The 7,766-nt window shown below is 31.8% G+C and overlaps 1 protein-coding gene across 3 annotated transcripts in view; it reads right to left on the reverse strand.

Moving 5' to 3' along the window:
* Positions 1 to 7,766, reverse strand: part of TBC1D4 (TBC1 domain family member 4) — a 170,448-nt gene that overhangs the window by 28,120 nt on the left and 134,562 nt on the right. The window lies entirely within an intron of this gene.

Raw genomic sequence — 7,766 nt, forward strand, 5'->3', positions numbered from 1 at the left:
AATGTCATTTATATCAGCAGGGAAATAACTTCACAGTATTCTTAGGTGTTCATTTATGTAAATGTATCACTTCATTTTCTTTGCTTTTGAAATCGTTGCATTCCAAAATTAAAGACTTTTTTATTTTTAAATAGAATTAAAAATTTTTTTAAAATGTTTTATTTTAAAACATATTAATATGGTAGAAAATACACATATTGGCATATTAATTATCTTTATATTTTTTAAATGACAAACCAAATTAGAACCAATTTCTTTTTATATATATAATCTTTTTTTCTCCTTCTTTTGTATTTTGGAAAATCAACATGTACATTATAAAACTGTTTCTCAAGAGGCACATTCAGAAAAGTATTCTGTGCCGTAATTACTTCTTTTGAAAATTAATTAAATTAAAGATGAATAACTAGGAAGGAAATACAATGTAGAGAACTCCCACCTATTTTTGAATCAGTATATTCTATATATACAACCTAGTACCAGTCCAAATTCGTCAAGAATCACAATCTGTAGACACAAACGAGGGCTTATAAGGCGGGGAAATAGATTACGTGTTTCACCATGTAGTCTGGGAGGCATTTCCAAGTCCTTCTATGTGCAGCATTGATTAAAAGCTATAGATATGAATCCCCCCGGCCACATACACAGAGATTTAAGATGACTTTTTAATATATCCCTGACGAAGAAGTTATAGCGTTCACCACAGCAACTATTAAATTAACATGATAAGTCTTATGTTAACACAGAATTTCAATGCATACTTGCCTGCTTTAATAACAATTAATTCACTGGAATTAATTTAGTGTACCGAATGATGGTAGCTGAGTGACCACTCACAGCAACTCAGCTTTAAGAAGGGTGCAGTCATGTATTATTTCCTATCAGAACAACGTGAATGCATGTCTCACAAAGGTAAACTCTTAGGCCAGGACCAGTTTTACAAAGATGCTCTGCTGAGCAGCAAACTGCCCCCATCTCCTACCCACTAGCACCCATTCAAAACTACCAGCATCACAAAATCCAAAAAAAAGATATACACTGATTAAATCTATAGCTAAATCACAATGCATCACAACTCAAGACTGAAACAAAACTTGATTAATATGATAGCAACTATTTAACAGAAATCTGAAAAAGGTTTCTCTTTGTAAACACCCTGAGAAAAGCCACATGGAACACCACAGTAAAGAAACTTTAGTTTTTTCCCACAGCATCCATAGTAAAATCTAATCCATAATTGCATCAGATACGTTAATAGTTTATCTAACTCCTGCTTTCAACTGGGTAACCATATATCATCCTATGGAAAATCTTTACTAATTAAATAAAATTGACATTGAACTGTTCTAATGGAAATCAATATACAGCATCTGAGCTATGAGTCAAGAGTAATAGATTAATCAGTGTAAAAAAAAGAATGATGAGAACAAAGAGTTTGATTTCCTAAACTCTACACTGAATGCAATTCCTTTCTAAATTAAGTTCTTTACATTGGAATTAAAATATCTCTGAGTAGCTCATTTTCTTATTCACATCCTTATAACCCCAAATTAAGAAAATGATAGCAAGCAAGATATTAAACCTTCCTATGGATCAATCTAACCATATGCAAAATAAGGAAATTATAAACCAGATGATACCTAAGGTAATAAACAAACCTAATTCTATGCTGCTGTAGAACCTAAAAGGACACAAAGTAAAACTAATGTTTCCATTAGGCTTTTAAAAAATAGATAAGTATTATCTAAATGGTATAGGTCAATTACAAGTATCAAAAAAGTCACTTTTTATTTTTTCAGTGTGGCCAAAATGATTTTCAGATAACTTTTTTCTCCTTGTACATCTCATTCTAGTCCAATCTATAATACTATGTTTTTACTACCGATGGAAAAAACTGTAAATGTCAGTGGTCCCGAATAGGAAGATGGGCATGTCTGTTTTCTGTTGAGCTCATGATATAAGCAAAGCATAGAAACTAGAACAAAGCAAACTGTTTTCAGTTAACTTGTTCAGCAGTGATTCTGGATGTTTATCACAAAGAGCATGCGGGTCAAGAGGAAGAGGTGTCATCACAGTTGTGGTCAGACTTCCATAGTAAGGAAGTAGGTGTTTTCCTGTGCCCAGACCAGTGGGACGTCTGGAAGGCCTCAGCAGTGTCTCAAAGTAACCAATGTGACCGGAATGAAGATGAGAAGAAGTAGATTAGTAACCTTCTTCAGAACACCATATTTGATTTTATGAGTATGTTTTTTTTTAGGATTCTCATTTCTGCATCTTTTGGAATTTAGAATAAACTCCTTATTTGTAGATATATACCTCAAAACTAGCAAATTCACTTATTTTAATTCAAAATTAAAAGTAGGCCTCGATTGAAGGACACAGCGCAGTTAGTTCTAAGGAAATGTCAACACGGAATAGAGTAGAAACAGGATTTCTGTTTGCAATCTACATTTTATACCATCATTTGTGATCTTGGATTACACCAGTCATCACATTTTTTTCTACTATATAACCCTCCTAGCACCAGAATGATGCCATGCATTCAGGAGACAGCCAAAACTGCTTTTTTAAACCAATGATTATACTCAATTGGAAGAATTTATGAATTTTTAAGTGAAAATATTTAGACCACTAATCACCTTGATTCTGAAGCAGTGTCTTGTCTAGTGCAACAGGAAAACAAAGAACGACATTAGCAGAGAGAGAGAGATGTCTAAAATCAGAATTTAGAATAAAAGGCATTCCCATAAGTCATCAACACAGCATAGATAAGGTTATTTTATTTTGATAATAAATTATAATGAGTGATTATATTATTTTTATCAGTGAATATGAGAACTACAGAGAACCAAAACTGTACCACAAACTATTTCATCAGCAAAAATCTTATTTTCGCATTGAAAAAAAAAAGTTTAAAGGTGAATAGAAATGACTATCATTTCACTTTTGACTGATGAACTTCAATATAGATAATTTTTAATTAGAGGCTTGAAAGATAGGAAGCAATTTTAAGGAGTGACAAAGATGACTTGATATAAAGTATACACTATATTTGATAAATGAATATTATATAAATATACTATGTCATCACAGACAATTACAGTTTAGCTACTAAACAATGATATAACATTATATTTTTAAAAAATTAATTCAAAGTAAAGTAAAACAAAATATATATTTATTCCCTTTTCTTTATCATTTCAATGCTAGGCAAATGAACCTGCTATTCAATAAACCATATTAAAAATACCTTCGGTCCTTTTATTCAGTCTGCGTAAGAACAAGTAACTCGACATGTTTTTAATAATTCAGAATAATGGTCCTAGAGAAGGATACCTAATCTGAATTTCAAATTTCAAGTTAATATGCCTTCTAAAAAGTAGTATTTGTTAGCCTGTATACTATACCTTACTTGACTATACGTATTTAGCGACCCACTCTATACAACTAGTAAGATAAGAGGTATCCAAGTAAAAAGATAATTATAATTCATAGTATTATGAACATACTCTCTTCAATACTCTGAGTAGTTCCAGATATGATAATTATATATGTATGAAGTCCTCTCTGAAAGTAGCGATATTGAGATATGTAAAGGTCAGAAATCACTGGATTAATGAATAGCCTCATTCTTAGGAAATACATACTGAAGTATTCTGAGTAAAGGGACATGATGTATTTCACCTAGTTACAAATGGCTTAGAATAAAATATATGAATGGATATCTGTATACACATACATATACATATGTAAATGGACAAAGAATGATAAAACAAGCAGGTCGAATGTTAAAAACTAATGAATCCGGATAAAGAGCAAAAGTTCTCCATAATATTTTTGCAACTTTTCTATAAATTCAAAATTATTTCAAAATACAAATTAAAAAAAGTTCTATGCAAGATTTTAACTAGTAAATTTACGTCTAAGTGACCTATTAGTTGAAGTTAAACCTATTAAGAGTAAATTTTGTCCAATAATTTTACTACTGTGTAGATAATCATCAACAATGCATAGAATGTACAACTAAAACATGTACAATATCCAAGGCACGACTCTTTAAAAGCCAAAAATCTAGAAATAATCCACAGGTCCACCAGCAAAAAAAAATGGATAAATTGTGATATATTAAATGGAATACAATATAAATGTATTCAGCAATATAAATGAATAAACAGAATTGCATATAAACAGAGGGCTGACTCTCACAAACTAATGTTCAGCGATGATAGAAGCCAGATATAAAAGAATTTATACTGTATCATTCTTTTTAAATAAAGTTCCAGGCAAAACGAAGCTATGGTATTTAATGTCAGGCTAGGAGGTGCTGCCTGGGTGGGAAAATGCGAGGAGCTGCGGGAGTGCTCATAGCATCGCACTGACGGACTGGGTGGCAGTTACACGGGGTGTTTACTCCGATGATCCGTTGAGCTTTATGGTTATGTTATCTTTTAATGAAAAAAATTAAGTGTCTTTTTGGCCTATTGAGTTTATGCTGTCAAATTATAAAAAAAAAAAGCATACAAAAAGTACAGGAAAAAAAGTGTTTTTTGATTTTTAGAATTTCTCAAAGTCAAGAAAACATTACAAAGTATTTTTTAAACAGCAAGATTTTTAATTATTCTACAAATTTAAAAGTTCTCATTTTTAACTATAGCACCTCAAATAAGATAACGAGAGAAAAGTGGAATTTTTCAATGCAAAATGAACGTATATTTGCCCTCTGGACTTTAACGTCCTTCTATCAGAATGAGCTATCAAGGGCTAAGGGAAACTATAAGCAAGAATACATATATCTAAGCAGAAACTGCTAAGGTGAACATATAATCTTAATTAAACACTATCGGTAATCTTTAAAAAGTCATTGCTTTTGTACTCTACATCCTATTCACAGCAAATCTTTGACCTTCTTAATGGCTATTTCTAATAGTCACTTTCAGGCCTGGTTTTATTCCCAGAAGGAAAGTGCGATTCTCCAGATGCTCACTTTTACACAACAATAAGAAATTGCAAATAAGGTTCACCGAAAGTGTTATATTCTTATTAATTGGTAGTACTACAGAGATAAGGCAAACTGATACTTTTGAGTGTGTCTATTCTTGGTTCTCTAAATTCATTGCATATTCTATATATATTAAACGATTTTCTTGTGGCTAACTTTCTTTAAATTTTCTCCTGTAAAGTGGTCCCTAAAAAAACCCTTTAAAATCAATTCTTCATCAACTTTCTTCACTGGAAATACAATATTTGAATATGACTATACTAATTCAGAAGAAAGTTCAGACTCAAAATTTTATTATTCCAGTATTAATTATCTTTCTTGGAGTGGAAAAAAAATTGTCACACATGGACAAAAGAGACTCAAAAATAATTCAAGGAATAGTCTAATTTAAGTAGTTACAGAGGGTTCCCTAGTTATATGTTAACTTTGGGGATTTCCTAAGGCCAAAGGAAGGGAGACCAAAAGAATACCCAGGGAGATCTGAGTGGCACGCAGGTTGATAGCATGTATTCCTCTCCGGGACTGCAAGAATTGCCAATTACCAAACAATTCAAATATCCATCAGCAAGAGAGTGAACAGATTGTGGTGTATTAAATGGAATCCTATACAGCAATAAAAATGAATGAGTAAAGCAAACACATGAAAATAGGAATGAATCTCACAAACATCTAAGCCTACAACATCCTTTTAGAAGAATTCCCAACTTAACGCACTTCTTCCCACTAAGAATCTGAATGATTGGTAAGAGTTCATAATTTCAACTTTTTTAAAAAGGTAATGCTCTAAAATCACATCTAATATTGTGTAGCTAAAAGACTTAACAGGCTATACGTTTTCAATACTAGGGAACAAGACTTAACAGGCTATCTATTTTCAATATGGGGAACCAAAACAATTCAAACTCTAATATCTACAAGATTCAGATACTCTCATGCTATGTGAAAGAGTTGCTATCAAGATGATCCTATACCCATTATGTGATTTACACTGAGAGTCAGAAAAGTAAGTCTGTCATTGAAAAATCAAAGAAATGCCTAGGAAATATTCTATGTACATAACAATAGAAATATATGATGTCCATCACTTTAGTACAGATGTTTAAATCAGTAGCTTTCAGGTTCCATAAGCTAGTTCTGGAGAAGCTAAGTAAAAAAAGGCATAATCAGAGGAGGTTTGCTTAGTATGTGTTAGCACTGGACCAGGTTTAGTTCCAAACGAAACAAAGCTTAGACTCTTGGGCCCAAGGCAAAGAAACATACAAATAGTACAAAAATAATAATAATTTAAAAAGCAAGACAATCGTGTAATCAAAAAGCTGGTTTTAGAAGTTCTGAAACGTTGGTTTTAAAAGGTTTCTTAATAAAAATATTTGGAATTGAAACCAATATATTAGAAATGCATTAAAATGAGCACACTATAAGGATGCATAAATGTCACTCCAAAATTAATCAGCCATTCGTTAGTAACATATCAATATATCACGGCAGAAAATTTTGCTTTGCAAACAAAGGACACTGATCTCACCTGATTTCATTTTCATACTGTGGGGACAGTCTACCTGAATTCTGGTAAAAGCTTTTCAGGAAAGAGGGGGCAGTGAAGGAAGGGGCAGAGAAGGAAGTGTGAAGACTTGGAAGGCTGGAAGAAGAATAACTCTCCTTGTGCATGCGCCGAACTGATGGAAGAATGCTGAGTACAGAAAACACAGCAAGTTTGTCTTAATTTATATTTTGGCAAAATCTTCATTCGCTATGAAAAAGCATATTTACAGGTTCTCGCTATTAATTTAATCTTCCTTTAAAGGCTCAGGACTGGATCTTATATGGAAAGAAAAAGAAAAAGGAGCATGCAGTTCACTATTTAAACTGTGACCTGGTTTCACCTTTCACAAATCGAATTCCTCCTCGTCTATGCAGTATATGTTTGTCTCTAAAGCTTTTTAAACAATTTTAGGACAAAAAGGTGTTTGTTTTTACACACAAAAGATACTTCAGTAGGAAAAAAAAAATAGGAAAGCACAAATAATTACAGGAAACAAGTTCCAGAAGGAAAACACAATTATCGGTAGTTCAAAGACTCAACTATTTTAAAGATATAAACTCTTCTAAAAATTTAAGGACAGCGTGTTTAGTTGTTGGAAGTTATCATAATACCTTTGGCCTAACAAACATTAAAGTTCATGTTCCTTCCTGCAGCCTGTGGAATTGCACAGCCATGTTTTATCTACATCCCTAACTTACCAATGCTGCTCTTTTTTTTTTAGAAGATTCTTTTCCTAGCAAGTTTTTACAATGATATGAATAACATCTTTGACAGAAATTATTTGAATTTATACATTATAAAATGCAGAAAGCATAAGGAAGAATAGAAACAGCATTTATAGTTTAAAATAATGTTTTAAATTCTTGAAAATAATTTTTCCTGGAAAAAAGATTTATTGCCTTGGATAAATATAAAGAATCATAAAAAAGTCTTGATTTACACATGAATTCTTAATCCCTTCCATAAAAGAAAATCTGAGGATATTTAATTCTGTTGATTTACTTTGTTTTTCTATATCCTAAATACCTTATTTTTAAATATCAAATCATTCAAAAACAATAAGAATAAAGTTGCATCCTTAATAGAAATGCTGGTAAATTTGGTAACAATGTAAAAATTAACCTCTTTTTACTTAGAGTTCTGGGTTTTTTTTATTTGTTTATTTATTTGTTTCTCTAACTGGCATCAGTATCAGACCCTGTTCCTGTAACAAACTCATAGGGA

The sequence above is a fragment of the Pteropus alecto genome, unplaced genomic scaffold, assembly GCF_000325575.1.
Source record: "Pteropus alecto unplaced genomic scaffold, ASM32557v1 scaffold72, whole genome shotgun sequence".
NCBI lineage: Eukaryota > Metazoa > Chordata > Mammalia > Chiroptera > Pteropodidae > Pteropus > Pteropus alecto.